General features: G+C 38.7%; 1 long non-coding RNA gene across 5 annotated transcripts; it reads right to left on the bottom strand.

The window, feature by feature from the left end:
• Positions 1–1768: 1768 nt before the first annotated feature.
• LOC134729034 (uncharacterized) lies at positions 1769–19870 on the bottom strand. 5 transcript variants are annotated; one of them, XR_010109866.1, is made up of 5 exons: positions 19577–19870; positions 17218–17320; positions 8761–8872; positions 8594–8653; positions 1769–2908 (listed from the first exon to the last, which is right to left on the bottom strand). It is a non-coding gene; the product is annotated as an uncharacterized LOC134729034 (long non-coding RNA). The 5 variants fall into 5 exon arrangements; XR_010109868.1 differs by having other exon boundaries at positions 8594–8872; XR_010109867.1 differs by lacking the exon at positions 1769–2908 and having other exon boundaries at positions 8241–8653.
• Between the last annotated feature and the right edge of the window lie 1489 nt (positions 19871–21359).

Here is a 21359-nt window from a genome sequence, read left to right as displayed (position 1 = left end):
AGAGGGAAAAAAACCACTGATACAGTGTTAATAGGAATATAAATTAGTTCAGCCACTGTGGAGAGCAGCTTGGAGATTTTCCAAATAACTGAGAGTTGAACTATGATTCAACCCAGCAATTTCTCCACTGTGTATATACCAGAAAGACAATAAATTATTCTACCAAAATAGCACATGCACTTGTTGGTTTATCGCTGCATTATTTATAATAGGAAAGTCATAAATCAACCTAGGTGCCTATTAATGGTAATTTTTATTTTATTTTTTTGAGATGAAGTCTCACTCTGTTTCCCAGGCTGGAGTGCAGTGGCATGATCTCAGCTCACTACAACCTCCACCTCCCAGGTTCAAGGAACTATTCTGCCTCAGCCACCCGAGTAGATGCGACTATAGGCACATGCCACCACGCCTGGCTAACTTTTGTATTTTCAGTAGAGACCGGGTTTCATTATGCTGTCCAGGATGGTCTCGACCTCCTGACCTCATGATCCACTCACCTTGGCCTCCCACAGTACTAGGATTACAGGCATCAGCCACCGTGTCCAGCCTATTAATGGTAAATTGAATTTAAAAAGTGTCACTTGTACAGAAATACTACTTAGCAAAAAAAAAAAAAAAAAAAAAAATTTGTCACTTGCAGCAACATTAATGCAACTAAAGGTCATTCTACAAAGCAAATTAATGCAGAAATGCAAAATGAAAATACTGCATGTTCTCACTTATAAATGGAAATTAACACTGGGTACACACGGACATAAAAATAAAAATAATAGACAACTCTTAGAGGGTGGAGACAGGGAGGGATCAAGAACTGAAAAACTGTCTATTTAGTACTATGCTCACTGCATAAGTGATGGAATTACTTATACTTCAAACCTCAGCATTATACAAAATACCCATGTAAAACACCTGTGTAGGTACCTCCTAAATCTAAAACAAATTTGAAATTCTAAAAAGAGGTCTTACTCTCTCACCCAGACAGGAATACAGTACCATGGTTATAGCTTAATGCAGCCTCAAATTCCTGGGAGCTCAAGGAATAATCTTACATCAGCCTCCAACTTCCTGAGACTACAGGAACATTCCACCATGCATGACTAATCTGTAAAAATATTTTTTACATATAGCTTCTCACAATATTGCCCAGGTTGGTCTCAAACTCCTGGCCTTAAGTAATTGATATTGTTTGGCTCTGTGTCCCCAACCAAATCTCACCTTGAATTGTAATAATCTCCACATGTCCTGGGAGGGACACTGTGGGAGGTAATTGAATCATGGGGGTGGGATTTTCCTGTGATGTTCTCATGATAGCAAATAAGTCTCATGTGATCTGATGGTTTTATAAGTGGAGAGTTCCCTGAACAAAGTCTCTTGCTTGCTCCAATAATTGTGAGACCTCCCCAGCCATGTGAAACTGTGAGGTCATTAACCTTTTTCATTATGAATTATCTAGTCTTGGTTATGTCTTTATTAGCTGCATGAGAATTTATTAATACAGAAATCCTCTTGCCTTAGCTTTCAAAGTAGCTGGAATTAGACACACATGTCATTGTGCCTAGCTAAAACACCTAGCTTAAGGATGCTCAGTCAGCTAAAGAAGAACATAGAAAACTAAACAGAAAAAGAAAACAATGCATGAAGATAATGAGATAATCAACGAAGTGATTAAAAGTACAAAATAGAAACATAAAGTGTGGAGCTGAAAAGTAAAATACCTGAATTTAGAGAGTCACTAGAAAGTCCAACAACAGGTTTGATCTAGCAGGAAAAAAATCCAACAAGATTGATAAGAAGTCATTTGAAATTATAGGGTGAGGAGGCTAAAAATAATTTAAAAAATTAAGAGAGCCTAAGGGACTTATGGGATACCATTAAGATGGCCAATATACTCATAATGGGAATTCTAAAATTAAAAGAGAGAAAAGAGAGCAGCAAAGTTATTTCAAGAAACAAACAGTGGCTGAGAACTCTCAAAATTTGAGGGAGAAAATGGCCTAAAATTTAATGAAACTTTACCAACTCTAACTAGTAGCAACACAGGGAGACCCATGACAAGACACATTATAATCAGAGATTCAAAAGTTAAAACACCGAGAATCTTGAAGTCAGCAAGAAAAAAGTGGCTTAGCATGTACAATGTTACCCCTATAGGATGACCTGCAGATGTCTCAGCAAAAAGCATACAGGCAAGAGGTTGTAGGATGACATACTCAAAGTGCTGAAAAAATGTTAAGTACCAACCAAGAACACTAAGTCTGCCGAAACTATCATTTCAAATGAATTAAAAAATAAAAATAAAGATTATTCAAGATCAACGGAAACTATAAATTTATACACACTAGGCCTGTCTTAAAAAATGCTTGTCATTCACATTGAAAAATAAAATAATGATGAGAGCAACACAGAATTATGTAAAATATAACGTTTTCTAATAGATAATTATGTGCACAATTACAATATTCTTTGTTATTATAATGAAGATGCACAGAATACTTTTAATTCTGTTATGTATTTGAGATAACAAAGACTTAACAATGACTATATAACTTTGCCAATAGATTCACAATACAAAATGATGTAATTCGCAACATCAATAAAACACATACGGAGCCATAAAGAGGCAGAGTTTTACATGTTAGCTATAGTAGTTATTTTTGGTAATATTTATAGTAACAACAAAGAAAATACCTATAGTATTTAGGATTTTGAGACTAGTCTGGGCAACATGGCAAAACCCTGTATCTATGAAAAATAACAAATATTAGCCAGGAGTAGTGGTGCACATCTGTGGTCCCAGGTACTCAGAAGGCTGTGGTGGGAGGATTGTTTGAGTTGAGCCTGAGAGGCAGAGCTTGCAATAAGCAGAGATTGTGCCACTGCCCTCCAGCCTGGACGACAGAGAAAGACCCTGTCAAAAAAAAAAAAAAAAAAGGAAATACCTTTAATACACACACACAAAGACACACACACACTCAGAGTAGTGAGAAAAGAATTAAAACATGTCACTGCAAAAACCAATAATACACTAAGAAAGAGAACAAGAGAGAAAAACAGGAACAAAATAGCTACAGGAACAGCCAGGAGCGATGGCTCACGCCTGTAATCCTAGCAATTTGGGAGGCCGAGGTGGGTGGATCAAAGAGGTCAGGAGATTGAGACCATCCTGGCTAACACGGTGAAACCCCGTATCTACTTAAAAAAAAAAAAAAATAGCCGGGCATGGTGGCGGGCGCCGGTATTCCCAGCTGCTGGGGAATATGAGGCAGGAGAATGGCATGAACTCGGGAGGCGGAGCTAGCAGTGATCCAAGATCGCACCACTCCACTCCAGCCTGGGCGACAGAGCGAAACTCCGTCTCAAAAAAAAAAAGAAAAAAAAAAAAAGCTACAGGACCTAAAACAAAAAAGAAACAAAATTCAATAGGAAGTCATAGGAAATCATTCCCTTTTAGTAATGATTTTATATATACATAAATTATGTCAATCAAAAACATACTTTCACTAAACAAATTCATGAAACAAGATTCAACTCTCTGCTTCCTACAAATGACCAAATTATGACCTGGAACAAGTATAACCTGTACATGAAAGAATAAAAAAAAAATTAAATGCAAAATCAAATACTGTCATGGTAGACTGAATATACATTATATCAAAAACTTCCTCAAGAGAGAAGAAAAAAAGGACAATAAAAACAACAATAAAAGCAACAACAATAAAACAACAGACATCAATAAAAGCAACAATAAAACAACATACAACAATAAAAGCAACAGTAACGTATGTGCCTTACATCACAGTTCCCAAAATATGAAGCAACATTTTACAGAATTGAAACATGAAGTAGCCAGCACATGATAACAGTAGATGACTTTTATATCTGACTTTTAGTAACGTAAATTAAAAAACAAACATAAGATGAATAAGTAAACAGAGGATTTCAACAACACAATAGAACAATTAGACCTAACAATCACATTTATATCTCTCCACTCAACAGTAGAATACGCAATACTTTTAATCACACATGCCACAATATTCCAGATAGACCACCTGTTAAGTTAAAAAACACATCCTAGCAAATTTAAGCAGATGGAATTACACAAATTATTGCTAACTATGATACAGTAAAACAAGAAGTTAAAAACACTAGCATGTCAAAGAATAAGTAAAAATTAAACAACAAATTCTCAAACACACTCTTGTTCAAGAGGTTATAGACTTAATATTGTTAACATGTCACTACTACCGAAAGTGGTCTACGGATTCAATGTTCTTTCTTTTCTTTTCTGTCTTTTTATTTTGAGACGGAGTTTTGCTCTTGTTGCCCAGGGTGGAGTGTAATGGTGTGATCTCAGTTCACTGTAACCTCCACCTCCTGGGTTCAAGCAGCTCTCCTGCCTCACCCTCCTGAGTAGCTGGGATTACAGGCATGTGCCACCACACCTGGCTAATTTTGTATTTTTAGTAGAGATGGGGTTTCTCCATGGCTCATCTTGAACTCCTGACCTCAGGTGATCCACCTTCCTCAGCCTCCCAAAGTGCTGGGATTACAGGCATGAGCCATGACCCTCAGCTGATTCAATATACTTTCTATCAAAATATGAAAGAAAATTTTTGTGGAAGTTTTAAAATGTTCTACAATTTTTATGGAATTTCAAGTGATCACAAACAGCCAAAAAATATAGTGAAAAAAATATAAAGACAGAGGCATCATACTTTCTAATTTCAAAACATACTACAAACATATAGTAATCAAAACAGTTTGATACTGACATAAAGACAAATGAATGATGAAACAGATGAGAGAGTCCAGACATAAGTCCTCATGGGTATAGTAAACATATTTTTAAGATGTGTTACAAGAATTCACAATAAGGAAAGAACAGTCTCTTCAACAAACAGTATTGGGAATAATAAAAATTTACAAGGAAAAAATAACACAGTTAGACCTTACCTTGCACCAGATAAAAACATAAACTCAAGGCCAGGTACAGTGGCTTACACCTGTAATCCCAGCACTTTGGGAGGCTGAGACAAGTGAATCACAAGGTCAGGATATCAAGACCATCCTGGCCAACATGGGGAAACCACATCTCTACTAAAAATACAAAGAAAAATTAGTTGGCGGTGGTGGCACACGCCTGCAGTTCCAGACACTCGGGCGGCTGATGCAGGAGAATCTCTGGAACCCTGGAGGCAAGAGTTTCAGTGAGCCAAGATCACGCCACTGTGCTCCAGCCTGGTGATAGAGAAAGTCTCCACCTCAAATAAAGAAATAAACTCAAAATAACTAATTTTGGTAGCTATTAAAATGGAATTTTAAATTTTATTTTTCAGACAGTTTGCTATCATCATACAGAAAGCTACTAATTTGTTGATTTTCTGCAATTTTACTGAATTTGTTTAGTAGGTCTAATAGTTTTTGGTGTAATGTTTAGAGTTTTTCACATATAAGATTATTTTGTCCACAATGAGAGACCATTTGACTTCATCCTTTCCAATTAGTATGACTTTTATTTCTTCCTCTTGCCTAATTTCCTTGGCTAGGACTTCCAGTACTATTTTGAATAAGAGGCCTGAAAGTTTGGATGATATGTCTTGTTCCAGATCTCAGAGAGAAAGCTTTCAGCCTTTCCTTATTCAGTATAATGATAGCATTGATTTGTCATAAATGGCCTTTATTGTGTTAAGACACATATTTTCTATTCCTAACTTGTTGAGAGTTTTCATCATAATGAATGCTGAGTTTCATCCAATTCTTCTTCTGCATAAGCAAAAGCTACAAAAATGAAAATACTTAATGTGATGGCTAATACCGGGTGTCAAATTGATTGGATTGGAGGATAGAAAGCATTCATCCTGGGTGTGTCTGTGAGAGTGTTGACAAACGAGATTAACATTTGAGTCAGTGGGCTGGGAAAGGGAGATCCATTCTTAATCGGGAGAGCACCATCTAATCAGCTGCCAGTGAATATAAAGCAGGCAGAAAAGCGTGAAAAACAGAGACTGGCCTAAGCTCCCAGCCTACATCTTTCTCCTGTGCTGGACGCTTCCAGCCGTCAAACACCAGACTCCACGTTCTTCAGCTTTGGGACGTGGACCGCCTCTCCTTGCTCCTCAAACTTGCAGACAACCTATTGTGGGATCTCATGATCTCTCTAGGGAGCCCGACTAATACACCTAGCAAAAAAAAACTAAAAAGGTAAAAGCTCTCTACTCTGAAAACGACAAAACATGGATAAAAAATATAAAATACAATTGAATAAAGGAAAAAATATTGTGTTTATACACTGGAAGAATACTGTTAATATAGCTACCCAAAGTGATCTACAGACTTAATGTGATTTTTATCAAAATACCAATGACATTTTTTCACAGAAATAAAAAATATTTTAAATTTATATGGATCCACAAAAAACTCTGAATAGACAAAGCAACATTGAGCAAAATAAGCAAAGCTAAAGGCATCACTTTATCAAACTTCAAAACTTCCTGTAAAGCTACAGTAACTAAAACAGCACTGTACTGGCATGAAAACAAACACATAGACTAATGTGCCCAATAAGCCCAGAAGTTAATTTATGCACCTAAAGCCAACTGATTGTCAACAAAATTGCCAAGAACACACTTTAGAGAAAAGCTAATCTCTTCAATAAATGGTGCAGGGCCATTTAAATATTTACATTCAGAAAAATAATACTAGACCCTTGTGCCTTGCCATATTTGAAAATCAACTAAAACTAAAGACTTAAATGTAATGCCATCAATTATGAAACTATTAGAGAAAAACATTAAAAAATGCTTTATAACATTGGACGGTGAAAGGAATATTAAAATAAGATTTCAAAACATAGGCAACAAAATCAAGAATAAGCAAACAACATTATGTCAAACTAAAATGCTTTTTCATATTAAAAAACAACTAAAAGAATGAAGAGACAGCTTAGGCGATGAAAGAAAATGTTTTCAGGCTATACATGTGACAAAAGGTTAATATTCAGAATATGTAAGAAACTTTAAAATCTCAAAATGAAATACACTTATAATCTAATTTAAAAAATGCAAAAGACCTTAACAGATGTTTGTCAAAAAGAGATACAAAAATGGCTAACTGGAACATAAAAAGATGTTCTACATTAGTAATCACCAAGGAAATGCAAATCCAAGCCACAATGAGGTACCACCTCATTCCCATTGGAATGGCTATAGTAAAAGTAAATAAATAAATAAATAAAAAATAAAACAAGTACTAATGAGGATATAAAAAAGAGTGAATGTATACCTTGTTGGTGGAATTGTAAATTAGTATGGCCATTATAGAAAATAGTATGGAGGTTTCTGAAAGAAATTAAAAATATATCTATTATATGATCCCGCAACTTTACTTCTGGGTGTATATCCAAAAAAAAAGGATATCACTTTGTCAAAAAGATATTTGCATTCCCATGTTCGTTACAGAACTATTTATAATAGCTTACATATGGAATCAATTCAAATGTACAGCAACAGATAAATGGATAAGGAAAATGTACTATGTATACACAGTGAAATCCTATTCAGCCATAAGAAAGGATAAAATTCTGTCAGTTAAAAGAGCATGGATGAACCTTGAGCATACCATGTTAAGTAAAATAAGCCACATAGAAAAACACTTTATGATCTTATTATCTCACTCATTTGAGGAACCTGAAAAAAAGGGTTGATATCAGCAAAGAGTACAACAGGGGTTACCAGAGACTGAAGCGGGAGGATGGGAAAAGTCTGCTTCACAAGTATTGTGTTATGATTAGATAGGAGAAATAAGTTTTTGTTTTTTATTACACAGTAGGATAAAAATAATTAATGAAAAGTTATCTCATATTACAAAATAGCTAAAAGAGACCAGTTGTGGTGGCACATTCTTGCAATCCATACATTTTGGGAGACTGAGGCAGGATAATTACTTGAAGTCAGAAGTTCAAGATTAGCCTGGACAACATAGTGCGACCCCGTCTCTATGAAAAATTAAAACATTAGCCAGGCATAGTGGCAGCTTCCTGTAGTCTCAGCTAATTGGGAAACTAAGGTTAGAAGATTGTTTGAGGTTACAGTGAGCTAGGATTGCACCACTGCACTCCAGTCTGGGTGTTAGGGCAAGATCCTGTTTCTAAAAAAAATTAATACATAAAGATAAAATAGCTAGAGAAGAAGTTTTTGAATATTCTCACCACAAAAATAACACATGCATGAGGCAACAAATATACTAAGTACTCTTATTTTTATTGTTATACAACATATATATATAATTATTTCCCCAAAATATGCACAACTACATGTGTCAATTTTTAAAAATGAATGAAGATTACAATGTAAAACCCATAGCTGTAAAATTCCTGGCAGAATAGAGAAGGGTGAAGCTTCATGACAATCGGTCTCGGCAATAACTTGGGGGATGTAACATCAACGGATCAGACAACAAAAGCAAGGAAATAAACATACAACTGAATCACTGTATGAAAAAATCCCAAACAGGCAAAGCAGAACATAGATATATGCACATTTATGTACATTGTAGTATTACTCACAAACATGCTACCTCGAAGCAAATGTACCTTTAAGGATGAGTAGATTCAAAAAACAGGGCTTGTATATTCACTGGGATAGCATTCAGCCTTAAAAATAAGGAAATCTTGAAAAGTACTACAATAAGACAAATATTGAAAACATTATGTTAAGTAAAATAAGACAGTCAAAAGGAAAACTGTATAATTACACTTACTTAAAACATTTAGTCAAACTCAAAGAAACCAAGTGTTGTAGTCTCAGCAGTGCACCAAGATGTAACAGTCCCTCGTAGTCTGAGATAACATCCAGAGTTCTTTGTTCTACCTCTAAGGAGATTAAGGAGCATGAACACAAAGGTGAGGTTGGAGTGAAAGTTTGATAAGCAAGAGAAGAAAGCTCTTTGCTAGCAGAGATAGGTGTCTGAAAGGGGTGCCCTCTACGACGCTGGGGTCCAGGGTTTTTATGGACTGGGAAAGGAAAGGAATGTGCCTAGTTCACAGGCTGTCTTGAAAAACGTGTGGCTCAGCTTGGCCCAGGACTTTGGCCCGGGAACAATGAGGAGCTGAAGGGATGATTGACAGAAGCTGCTTAGCTTGGCCCAGGACTTATCAGAAGCTAAGGTGAAAGCTTGGCTTGGGAGCAATCAGGGACTGAAGTAATTATTCATACAGGTCAGACTTACACAGTCCAAATAAAGGAGAGCATCAACAGGAACGCACCCGAGCCCACTGTGCCCATGCCCACAAAAAGAGAGGAAACTTTTCCTGGGAGCCCACTGACTGCACAAAGACAAAGGCATTTCTTTTTTCTTTTTCTTGTCTTTCTTTCTTTTTTTTTTTTTTTTTTTTTGAGTTGCAGTTTTGCTCTTGTTGCCCAGGCTGGAGTGCAATGGTGCGATCTCGGCTCACAGCAACCTCCGTTTCCTGGGTTCAAGCGATTCTCCTGCCTCAGCCTCCCAAGTAGCTGGGATTACAGGCATGCAGCACCGTGCCCGGCTAATTTTGTATTTTTAGAAAAGACAAGTTTTGTCCATCTTGGTCATGCTGGTCTCGAACTCCCGACCTCAGGTGATCCGCCCACCTCTACCTCCCAAATTGCTGGGATTACAGGCATGATCCACCGTGCCTGGCCAAACAAAGGCATTTCTATGCTAGGTCGTTCTTGTTCCTTTATCTGAGTAAGCTGGAGTTTTGTACAAATTTTTATCCAAATGGGCCAGAGGTTTTTCTATCTGTGCAGCCACGGGCATGTCTCCAAGCACAACACCATGTGCTAGTTCCCTTGCTAGTGTCTGCAGCTTGATTTTTTCCAGGCTTCTTTATATGTTATGCACGGATGAGGCACTGAACAGGGACTTTCCAGGGACTCTTCTCTTGCTATCTACCTAAGGCAAGCTAACTAACTTCTTTCACAAGTAATGAGTATTCACTTTTACTTTTGTAAGACAAAAATTATCTAAAACCTATTGCAAAACAATAAAACTATACTTACCACTTCTAAACCATATACTTAAAATGTTAGAAATGACAATGGCATGTTTTTAACTACAATTAGAAATTTAAGACTAACTAAAAGGCACAGTTAGAAAATCTTTCAAACATCACCTTCTAATAACAAAGGGTTCTTCTCACACAATTATATGGATTTAAACTATATGTTGATTGTGAATTTAAGATTATTTCCCTCACTACTCACCAAGATAGAATAAAATAATCATTGGAAACCAAGAAAAGAGGGAAATTTATAGCACTAATGTCTACATCAAAAAGCTAGAAAGGGCCGGGCATGGTGGCTCATGCCTGTAGTTCCAGCATTTTGGGAGGCTGGGGCAGGCAGATCGCTTAAGGGCAGATGTTCAAGACCAGCCTGGCCAACAGCAAAACCCCACATCTACAAAAAAATACAAAAATTAGTTGGGTTTGGTGATGCACATCAGTAATCCCAGCTACTCAGGAAGCTGAGACAGCAGAAATCACTTAAAACTGAGAAGTGGACGTTGCAGTGAGTGGAAATCATGCCACTGTACTCCAGCCTGGGTGACAGAGTGAGACTCTGCCAAAAGAAAAAAAAAAAAAAGAGAGAGAAACTAGAAAGATCTAAAGTTAACAGCCTAACATCTTGATTAAAAGAACTAGAAAACCAAGTGAAAATGAACAAGATAGCTAGCAGAAAACAAGAAATAACCAAGATCAGAGTAGAGCTCAAGGAGACAGAGACACTGAAAACTCTTCCAAAAATAAAGTCAACCAATCCAGGAGCCGTTTTTATGAAAAAAAATTAATAAACTAGATGGAACACTAGCTAGGCAAATAAATAAGAAAAGAAAGGAGAACCAAACACAAATAGAAATAGTAAAGGAGATACCATCACTGATCCCATGGAAATACGAACAACCGTCAGAGAACACTATAAACACCTGTATGCACATAAACCAGAAAATCTAGAAGAAATAGACAATTTCCTTGCAAAATAAACCCTCTGTAAGACTGAATCCTGAATAGATCAATAAAGTGTTCTGAAATAGAGGCAGTAATAACTAGCCTACCAAGCAAGCTGAATTTGACCAGAGGTATGAAGAGGAGATGGTACCTTCTCTCCTAAAACTATCCAAAAAAAATTGAAGACAAAGAAGTTCTCTCTAACTCATACTATCAGGCCAGCATCATCCAGATACCAAAACCTAACATAGATACTACAACAACAACAAAACATCATGCCAATGTCTTTGATGAACACTGTGAAAACATCCTCAATAAAATACTGGCAAACCAAATCCAGCAGCACATTAAAAAGTGCATCCACCACAATGGAGTTGGCTTTGTCCCCAGGATGCAAGGTTGGTTCAACATATGCAAATCAATAAATGTGACTCATCACATAAGGAGAACTAAATACAAAAACCACATGATTATCTCAATAAATGCAGAAAAAGCATCCAATAATATTCAGGATTCTTTCATGTTTAAAATTCTCAATAAACTAGGAAGTGAAGAAACATACCTCAAAATAATAAGAGCCATATACAACAAACCCACAGCCAATATCATACTGAATGTGCAAAAGCTGGAAACATTCCCCCTGGAAACTGGCACAAGAAAAGGATGCCCTCTCTCACCACTCCCATTCAACATAGTATCAGAAGACTTGGCCAGGAAAATCAGGCCAGAGGGAGAAATAAAGAGTATTCTAATAGAAAGAGAGGAAGTCAAATTATCTTTGTTTGCAGATGACCAGATCCTATATCTAGAAAACCTCATCGTCTCAGCCCCAAAGCTTCTTAAGGTGATAAGCAACAGTAGCAAAATCTCAGGATATAAAATCAATGTGCAAAAGTAGCTAGCATTCCCATACACAAACAACAGGCAAGCAGGGAGACAAATCATGAATGAACTTTCATTCACATTTGCTACAAAGAGAAAAAAATACTTAGGAATACAGCTAAGAAAGAAAGTGAAGAACATCTTCCAGGAGAATTACAAACAACTGCTCAGAGAAATCAGAGTGGACACAAAACAGATGGAGAAACATTCCATGCTCATGGAGTGGAAGAATCAGTATCAAGAATATGAGTATATTGCCCTAAGTAATTTATAGATTCAATGCTATTCCCATTGAACTACTGACATTCCTCGGAGAATTAGAAAAATAAAAACTTTAAAAATTCATATGGAAGCAAAAAAGAGCCCAAATAGCCAAGCCAACCTTAAGAAAAAAAAAAAAAAAAAGCTGGAAGTGTCACTCTACCTAACTTCAAACTATACTAGAAGAGTACAGTAACAAAAACAGCATGGTACAAGTATAGAAACAGACACATAGACAAATGAAACAAAATAGAGAACCTAAAAATAAAGCCAAAAACCTACAACAACCTGATCTTTGACAAAGTCAACAAAAACAAGGAATTAGGGAAAGGTCTCCCTAGTCAATAAATGGTTCTAGGAGAACTGGCTAGCCATATGCAGAGAATTAAAATTGGAACCCTTCCTAACACCATAGACGAAAATTAACTCAAGATGGATTAAAGACTTAAATGTACAACCCAAAACTATAAAAACCTTAGAAGAAAAAATCTAGATAATACCATTCAGGATATAGGCATGAGCAAAGATTTTATGACAGAAAGGCCAAAAGCAATAGCAAAAAAAGCAAAAATTGACTAATGGGGTCTAATTAAACTAAAGAGCTTCTGCAGAGCCAAAGAAACTATCATCAGAGCCGACAACCTAGAGAATGGGAGAAAAATTTTGCAACCTATCCATCTGACAAATGTCTAATATCCAGAATCTACAAGGAATTTAACAAAATTTACAAGAGAAAAAAAACAACCCCATTAAAAAGGGGTCAAAGAACATGAACAGACATATCTCTAAAGAAGACATACATGTGCCCAACAAACATGAAAAGCTTAACATCACTGATAAGTGGATAAATACAAATCAAAACCACAATGAGATACCATCTCACACCAATTATAATGGCTATTAATAAAAAGTAAAAAAAAAAAAAAAAACAGATGGTGGCGAGGTTGTGGAGAAAAGGGAACACTTTTACACTGTTGGTGGGAGTGTAAATTATTTCAAGCATTGGGGAAGAGAGTGTGGAGATTCCTCAAAGACCTAGAAGCAGAAATACCATTTGACCCAGCAATACCATTACTAGGTATACACCCAAAGGAATATAAATAATTCTATTTTAAAAATACATGTATACATATGTTCATTGCAGCACTATTAACAACAGCAATGTCATGTAATCAATCTACATGCCCATCAATGATAGACTGGATAAAGAAAATGTGGTACACACACCCCATGGAACACTATGAAGCCATAAAATGTAATGAGGTGATGTCTCTTTCAGGGACATGGTTGGAGTTTGAAGCCATTACTTCCAGCAAACTAATGCAGGAACAGAAAACCAAACGCCACCTATTACTATTCTAACTTATTAGTGGAAGCAGATCAATGAGAACACATGGACACAACAGGAAGAACAACACACACTGGACACCTGTTTCATGGCATGGGGGAGGGGAAGGAGAGCATCAGGAAGAATAGCTGCGGATGCTGGGCTTAGTACCTGGGTTATGAGATGATCTGTGCAGTAAACCACAGTGGCACACATTTATGTATGTAAGAGACCTGCATATTCTGCACATGGACCCCTAAACTTAAAAGTTGAAAAAAAAAGTTTATCACATATGGACCCCTGAACTTAAAATAAAAGTTGAAAAAAAATGCGTATCTGGTGGATTCTTTATGTTAGATCCAAACTGAGGATCTTGAAGCTCCTGCTGGGGGAATCAAGGCAGGGGGCACCCTGGGGAGCCGCTGCCAAGGCCATCTACTCTCCCTACAAGCCACCTCCCTTCCCGGCTAGTGATGGAAAGGAGAGAGGGAAAGTGAACAGCTATGGAGGTCAGACTCTCGGGAACTGAATCAGGCCCCAGCCCATTCCCCTGAGCCCAGCCCAGCCAGCATGCCTGCCAGTCTTCCCACACAGCCAGCCCAGCCCTCAGGATTATTAGATGGAACAAGGCTCCATCATCACCCAGGCATGGAAGGAAGATGCCCTGGTCTTTACCAAGCAAGGCCTGGTTTACAAAGTGCTCTCCGAAGAGGCCTCATGTTTGTCACATCTTAAAAGTCCCCTTTCTGCTGTTCTTGCACCCAGCATGTTGGACAGTCAAGTTCCCCCGCTGAGCTCTCCACACATAAGGAGGAAGTCAAAACCACTGCTATGTCGGATCAGCTCCAGGGTATCCAGCAAAAGTTTTATCAGATCCCAGGAACCTCCCTGCTCCCACAGGTGACAGAGAAAAATCAAGGAACGATCTGTATGGTCACTGACCTGGATGAAACCCTTGTGCATAGCTCCTTTAAGCCAATCAGCAATGCTGACTGCCTAGTGCCTGTAGAGATTGAGGGGACCACGCCCCAGATCCATGTGCTCATGAGGCCTTATAAGGATGAGTTCCTGATATGAATGGAGGAAGTGTTTAAATGTGTTTTCTTCATTGCTGTCTTCATTCCAGCCTGAACAAGTATGCAGATCCTGTGATGGGTGTGATGGAATGGTGTGGGATAGTCTGGGGCTGCCTGTCCCATGAGTCGGGTTTGTTCCACCAGGACTGCTATGTCAAGGACCTCAGCCATCTGGGGAGGAACCTGAGAAAAACTCTCATCCTGGACAACTCGCCTGCTTTTTACGTCTTCCACCCAGAGAATGCAGTGCCTGTGCAGTCCTGGTTTGATAACATTCCAGACAGAAGCTGCTGCACCTGATATCAATCTTTGAGGAGATGAGTGCAGCAGAGGGCATCTACACTAGCCTTGGGCAGCAGTGGGCACTTAGCCTTCCCTGCTTCCCAGCAATGGCCATCACAGTAGGGGATTTTCCCACACTGTGCCTCTATGATCAGCCTGAAAGAGTGAAGGCTGGAACACCTACCCACTTGGGCCTGGAAAGCATGAGAAGTGATTGAAAAGAGCTTTAGGACAGCTTAGATGCCCAGTGGGTGAATGCCAGACCAAGGATACCCAGAGCTACCTGCCATCAAGTTGTTGGGTTCCCGAGATGTGGGTGTGAGAGAAAGAGCATGCGTGTTTTGCCATGAACTGTGGCCCCAATATATAGTGTTTCAGTGGGGGAGAAGCTAAAGGACAAAGACTCTTCCCAAGTTAGCTTTGTCTCCTCTCCTGTCACCCTATGAGCCCCTGAGCTCCATAGGGATGAAAACTATTGAAGGCTCCATTGCAAACCTGGTCTTTCTTCAGTGCTGCAAGGCCTATGCCAAGGAGAAAGGAAAGGTATGCCTTTGGGTGTTCCAGACACACATCTTTCTGAAATATTTCTCCAGCCAGTTGTTGCAGACAAAAGATGACATTGCTGGGAAGATGGGGACTTATGTCCAGACCAGTACCCAAGACATCAGGTCTTGTGGCCCAAAGGCTATGCTTACTTAAGTCCAGCCAAGTGTCTGGGATGGATCCTTTCTGCATCTCCCCAAGACTCACCACTTAGCCATAGCCTCAAACCCGTGGGGAAGGAAGTTGTCTCCCTGCCCTGCAAGAGGACAAATAACTGATTTCTGTTCTTTTGACTCTGTTTTAAAATTCTCTTTAAAAAAAAAGCCTATCTGAAACTGAGAAAAACAAAACAAAACAAAACAAAAAAACAAGGAAAAAAGATGTCATACTTACACAGGTGAAAAACATACAGATATATCTATAAGCAACAAACACAGCTAATTCACACATATATTAAACATCACATTGAGATAAAGTGTATCGAGCTAAAAATTATCATTCAACTCATGATATCAAGCTTTAAAAGCAAAAATACAATTAACTGATCTGAGAAAACATAACCCCCCAGAAAAGAAACTCAATAACACGGAACTGAAAATAAGAAGAGAGATTTTAACGCATAAAATCCTGAATACAACATAGATTTACAATGAAAAATAACTTTTTTTTTTTGAGACAGAGTCTTGCCCTGTCACCCAGGCTGGAGTGCAGTGGCGTGATCTCAGCTCATGGCAAACTCTGCCCACTGGGTTCACTCCATTCTCCTGCCTCAGCCTCCCGAGTAGCTAGGAATACAGGTGCCTGCCACTATGCCCGGCTAATTTTTTGTCTATTTAGTAGAGACGGGGTTTCACCATGTTACTCATGATGGCCTCGATCTCCTGACATCGTGGTCTACCCGCCTTGGCCTCCCAAAGTGCTGGGAATACAGGCATGAGCCACCACACCCGGCCGAAAAATGACTCTTTAGGTATCTACAGCATTCAACTTTGTGCACTTATGAAAAGCAGACATTTTAAGTCATTGGAATTTAATAAATTGCAGTAAAACTATACAGAAAATACATTACAATCATTAATATTAGGCTCTAATGAGAAGAATTTAATAAATAATCATTAAAAATACAGGATAATTTTCTTATGTTCTCAATATGTTGCTGCTCTTCCTACCACAAAATATAATAAAATTATATGACTATACTGTAGCTTTCAGGAGCTAAAAAAGCCTTATATTTCCAAATAAAAGAACAACATAAATTTTGCAAAATACGATGAGCATTACTGAAGTATAAAGTAAATATCTGGAATTAAAATATACCATCATTTAGACACAGACTAAAAAAAAGTATATAAATGTTAATTATTCCTTTCTGCCTGCAGTGAGCTTAAAATTACAACCAAAAATTTTAATAAATATGTAGCACCTGCAAGAAATTTTATTAATAGCTTACATAATGTGTAAATTTGAGCAATTTATTTTAGAATTTTTGAATCTAAAAATCACCAGCTTGACATTCATTTGAGAAAGTGAAACATAAAGGACAGTAACAGAAGCAAGAAGATAGAATGGGAGGTTCTGCATCCACATCCCCCACAACATAATGCAGCTGCCACAGCAAACATAAGTGCATTCATGAAAGCCTTGCAACCCAGTTCAGAGTTTGCGACACCCAGCTGGAGACAAAGACCAAGGGAGACATCTTTAGAGGGTAAGCACTTGATCAAGTGGCAAGCTTGCCAATCATGGTCCCAGCTTCAAAACAGAATACTGCCACATCTTACTGTAGACTTGGCTATAACTCATTTGACCTTGGTCCTGACACTGCAACAGTCTGCGGAAAACACAAGAGAATTCATACTCACCTGAGACTTAAGTGACAGGCCTGCAGAACTTGGTTCTCTCTATAGTCCCTGAATCAGGCAAAACACACCTTCTTTCCTTCTCCAGCCATGGTCTGGAAGAAATCTTCACATTGATATGATGAAATGCTAACTAACAATATGAAAAATACTAAAGTATAAATGTCACTAAAATGGTAAATACACACTGAAATTCAGAATACTCTAAATTGTTATCATCTTAAACTAGACTATTAAAATACAAGGTGTTTTACCTAAGTCTCATGATAACCACTAGGAAAAAAAAAACGCAGTAAAGAAAAAGAGAAAGTAATTAAAGCATACACAAACAACAAAAATTACACATTGGATACGGTGGCTCCTGCTTATAATTCCAACACTTTGGGAGGCCAATGTGGAAGAATCATAAGCTCCTTGGGTGTTGTGGTACGTGTCTGTAGTCCAAGGTACTTGGGTGGCTAAGGTGGGAGGATTGCTTGAGCCCAGGAGGTTGAGGCTACAGTGAGCTGTGATATGCCACTGCACTTCAGTCTGAGCAAGAAAGCATAACTTTGTCTCAACAAAAATTAACAATACTACAGGAAAGACAGAACCAGAAAAAAAAGAAGCAAACTTAAAATGGACAGAAAACTACAAATTTACAATAGTAACTGCTTACCTCACTACCTTACAAATAAAAAGATTAAATTATCTACTAAACAGATACTGCTGTAGACTGAATGTCATCTCCAAAATTTAGGATAAAATTTAATAGCCAATGTGATATAATTAAGAGGTGGAACCTTTAAAAATTAATTAAGCTATAAGCACTCTGCCCTCATGAATGGATTAATGTTCTTATTATGGGAATGGGCTAATTTTAACAAGAATGGTTCTGTTATAAATTGAAAAAAGAAAGCTCTCTCTCCCTCACATCTTTGGCCATGTTATTATCCAGCAACTAGACCTTCAACAGATACCAGTATCATGTTGTTTTGCCTTCCCAGCCTCCAGAATCATGAGTCTCATACAATTCTATTCTTTATTAGTTACCAGCCTCTGATATTATGTTGCAGCAGCCAAAAGAGACTAAAAGAGACAGAATGGATAAATGTATTTTAAACCTCGTGATATGCTGCTTACAGGAGACTCAATTATGAATAAAGAGCATAGTATAAAAGTGAAAGGATAGAAAATGATATTCCATGCAAATAATAACCAAAGGATTGCAATGGCAGTTATGCTTAAATTAGACAAAATAGACTTTCTAGTAATGTCTCTCACAAGCATGAAATGAGTTTAGCATACAATAATAATAGAGGTTAATTTCTCAAGAGAATATAGCTGTATAAATTTATGCACCCAAAAGGGAGGCTTCTAAATATAAAAAGCAAATATGGGCAGAAATGTAGGGAGAAGTAGAAAGAAATGCAATAATAGAAAACTTTAATGAAATGTGTAATAAAAGACAAATAGCTAATAGCATTGTAAATGGGCAAGGGAAAGCTGGTCTCGTGTTGCATTTGAGAATGCAGCAAAGAAAGTGGGAACTGATAATTTTACTGCAAGCCTGAGTTAGGCTGAAAAACAGGGTGGTCGATTAGAGGTTCCAATTACCATACATTGAAAAAACACAGGAGAAAACCAGTCCTCCTCTGGAGTGTTAACATAATTAAAGAGCAGAAAATTAGACTAAAGTGGCTCTAGTGCCCTGTGTTCATAGGTTAAAAAAAAAAATCTAAAACCTAACTCAAATACATTTCCTATAAACCATTATCTTAGCCTGAAACAAAAGGCAGGTTTAAACAATCACAAACATGCAATTAACCTCTGAATATGTAACCAGGACACTTCCATCTGGATAGTTCAAATAAGGCGACTACAGAACTGTAACCAATTCTTGAATTTGGGCTGCTTTCTCATGCATCTTATGTAAGCCTTTCCTTTATGCCCCTCGGGTGGATCAGAAATCATGGCTGGGTGCTTTCCATTTCACCAATCACTCTTTGTTCTGATAAACTGATGAAACTTTTAACATAGACTCCCGTTAATTTTTAACAAGAGAGACTGTGGACCCCACGGGCCGCAGCTCCTCCCACGCAAACACCCAGTCGCGGTTTTTCCCTGATGACCCACGTGGCATCCCTGAACAATCTGGTTAATACTCATGCCTGTGGGCGCAGAGCAGGGCGCTGCCCAGGGACAGGACCGGATGGGCCGGGCGGGACGTGGGGGTCCTCGCTGCTGGCCCAGCGGCCATCTTGCAGCCACAGGGGACTGAGGGCCAAGCTGCGGGAGACTCGGAGCTAACCGTGGGGAGGCCGGTCCTGCCGGTTTCACAGCCTGCTCTCCCCTCTCGGGATGCTTAACCCCGCATACTCACCATTTCCCAGCTTCCAGGATGTCCTGGCACCTTAACAATGCGTCCCCAAGGACCTACAGATCACAGGGCAACAGGGGCTGTGAGAGAGTAGCCCGGGGCTCCCAAGGTGCAGGAGGCGAAAGAGGAGACGGATCCCAAGCTCCTGTGCCAGCGCCAGCGAGAGACAAAACCCGCCAAACGCCGGAAGCCACACCCTCCTTTCCTCGCCTCTCCAACTGCGCGCCTGATTGGGCGGTTCCCACATCAGTGTCACTGATTGGATAAAACTCCAGGACTCACCCACCCCCGCCTGACTCCTGCCCCTACCCCCACTCCCCTCAGCCTTAGTGTATTTTTGTTAGTTTGTTTTACTTTAAGTTCTGGAATACATGTGCAGAACGTGCAGGTTTGTTACGTAGTTTTACATATGCCATGGTGGTTTGCTGCACCTATCAACCTGCCATCTAGATTTTAAGCCCCACATGCATTAGGTATTTGTCCTAATTTTCTCCCTCCCCTTGATCTCAACCCCCTAACAGGACCCAGTGTGAGATATTTTGTTCCCGGTGTCCATGTGTTCTCGTTGTTCAACTCCCACATATGAGTGAGAACATATGGTGTTTGGTTTCCTGTTCCCGTGTTAGTTTGTTGGGGATAATGGTTTCCAGCGTCATTCACGTCCCTGCAAAGGACATGAACTCATTCTTTTTATGGCTGCTTATTATTTCATGGTGTATATGTGCCACATTTTCTTTTTCCAGTCTATCAATGATAGGCATTAGGGTTGGTTCCAAGTCTTTGCTATTGTAAACAGTGCTGCAATAGACATATGAGTGCATGTGTCTTTACACTAGAATGATTCATATTCCTTTGTGTATATACTCAGTAATGAGATTGCTGGGTCAAATGGTATTTCTGGTTCTAGATCCTTGAGGAATCACCACACTGTCTTCCATAATGGTTGAACTAATTTACACTCCCTCCAGCAGTGTAAAAGCGTTTCTATTTCTCCACAGCCTCACCAGCATCTGTTGTTTCCTGACTTTTTAATAACTGCCATTCCATATGGTGTGAGACGGTATCCCATTGGGGTTTTGATTTGCATTTCTCTAATCTCCAGTGATGATGAGCTTTTTTCTTTTTGTGTGTTTGTTGACCGTATAAAGGTCCTCTTCCTCTTCTTCTTCTTCTCCTTCCTTTTCTTTTCATTTATTTTATTTATTATTATTATTTTTAAGACGCAGTCTTGCTCTGTCACCCAGGCTGGAGTGCAGTGGTAGCATCTCGGCTAACTGCAACATCTGCCACCCAGGTTCAAGTGATTCTCCTGCCTTAGCCTCCCAAGAAGCTGGAATTTCAGGCCACCCACCGACACACCCAGCTAATGTTTTGTGTTTTTAGTAGAGACATGGTTTCACCATGTTGCCCCGGCTAGTCTTGAACACCTGGCCTCATGGTCCACCTGCCTCCACTGCTGAAAGTGCTGGGATTACAGGCTTGATCAACCACGGCCAGCCAAATGTCTTCTTTTGAGAAGAGTCTGTTCATATTTTTTGCTCACTTTTTGATGTTTTTTGTTTCTGTGTGTGAATTTAAGTTCCTTGTAGATTCTGGATATTAGACCTCTGACACATGGATAGATTGCAAAAATTTTATGTCATTCTGTAGGTTGCCTTGTCACTCTGATGATAGCTTCTTTTGCTGTGCAGAAGCTCGTTAGTTTAATGAGATCTCATTTGTCAATTTTAGCTTTTGTTGTGATCGCTTTTGGTATTTTATTCATGAAGTCTTTGCTCATGCCTAT

Source organism: Pan paniscus, chromosome 15 (assembly GCF_029289425.2).
Source record: "Pan paniscus chromosome 15, NHGRI_mPanPan1-v2.0_pri, whole genome shotgun sequence".
NCBI classification, from domain to species: domain Eukaryota; kingdom Metazoa; phylum Chordata; class Mammalia; order Primates; family Hominidae; genus Pan; species Pan paniscus.
Note: the sequence above shows the minus strand (reverse complement) of the source record. Positions and strands in the feature narration are given on the sequence as shown.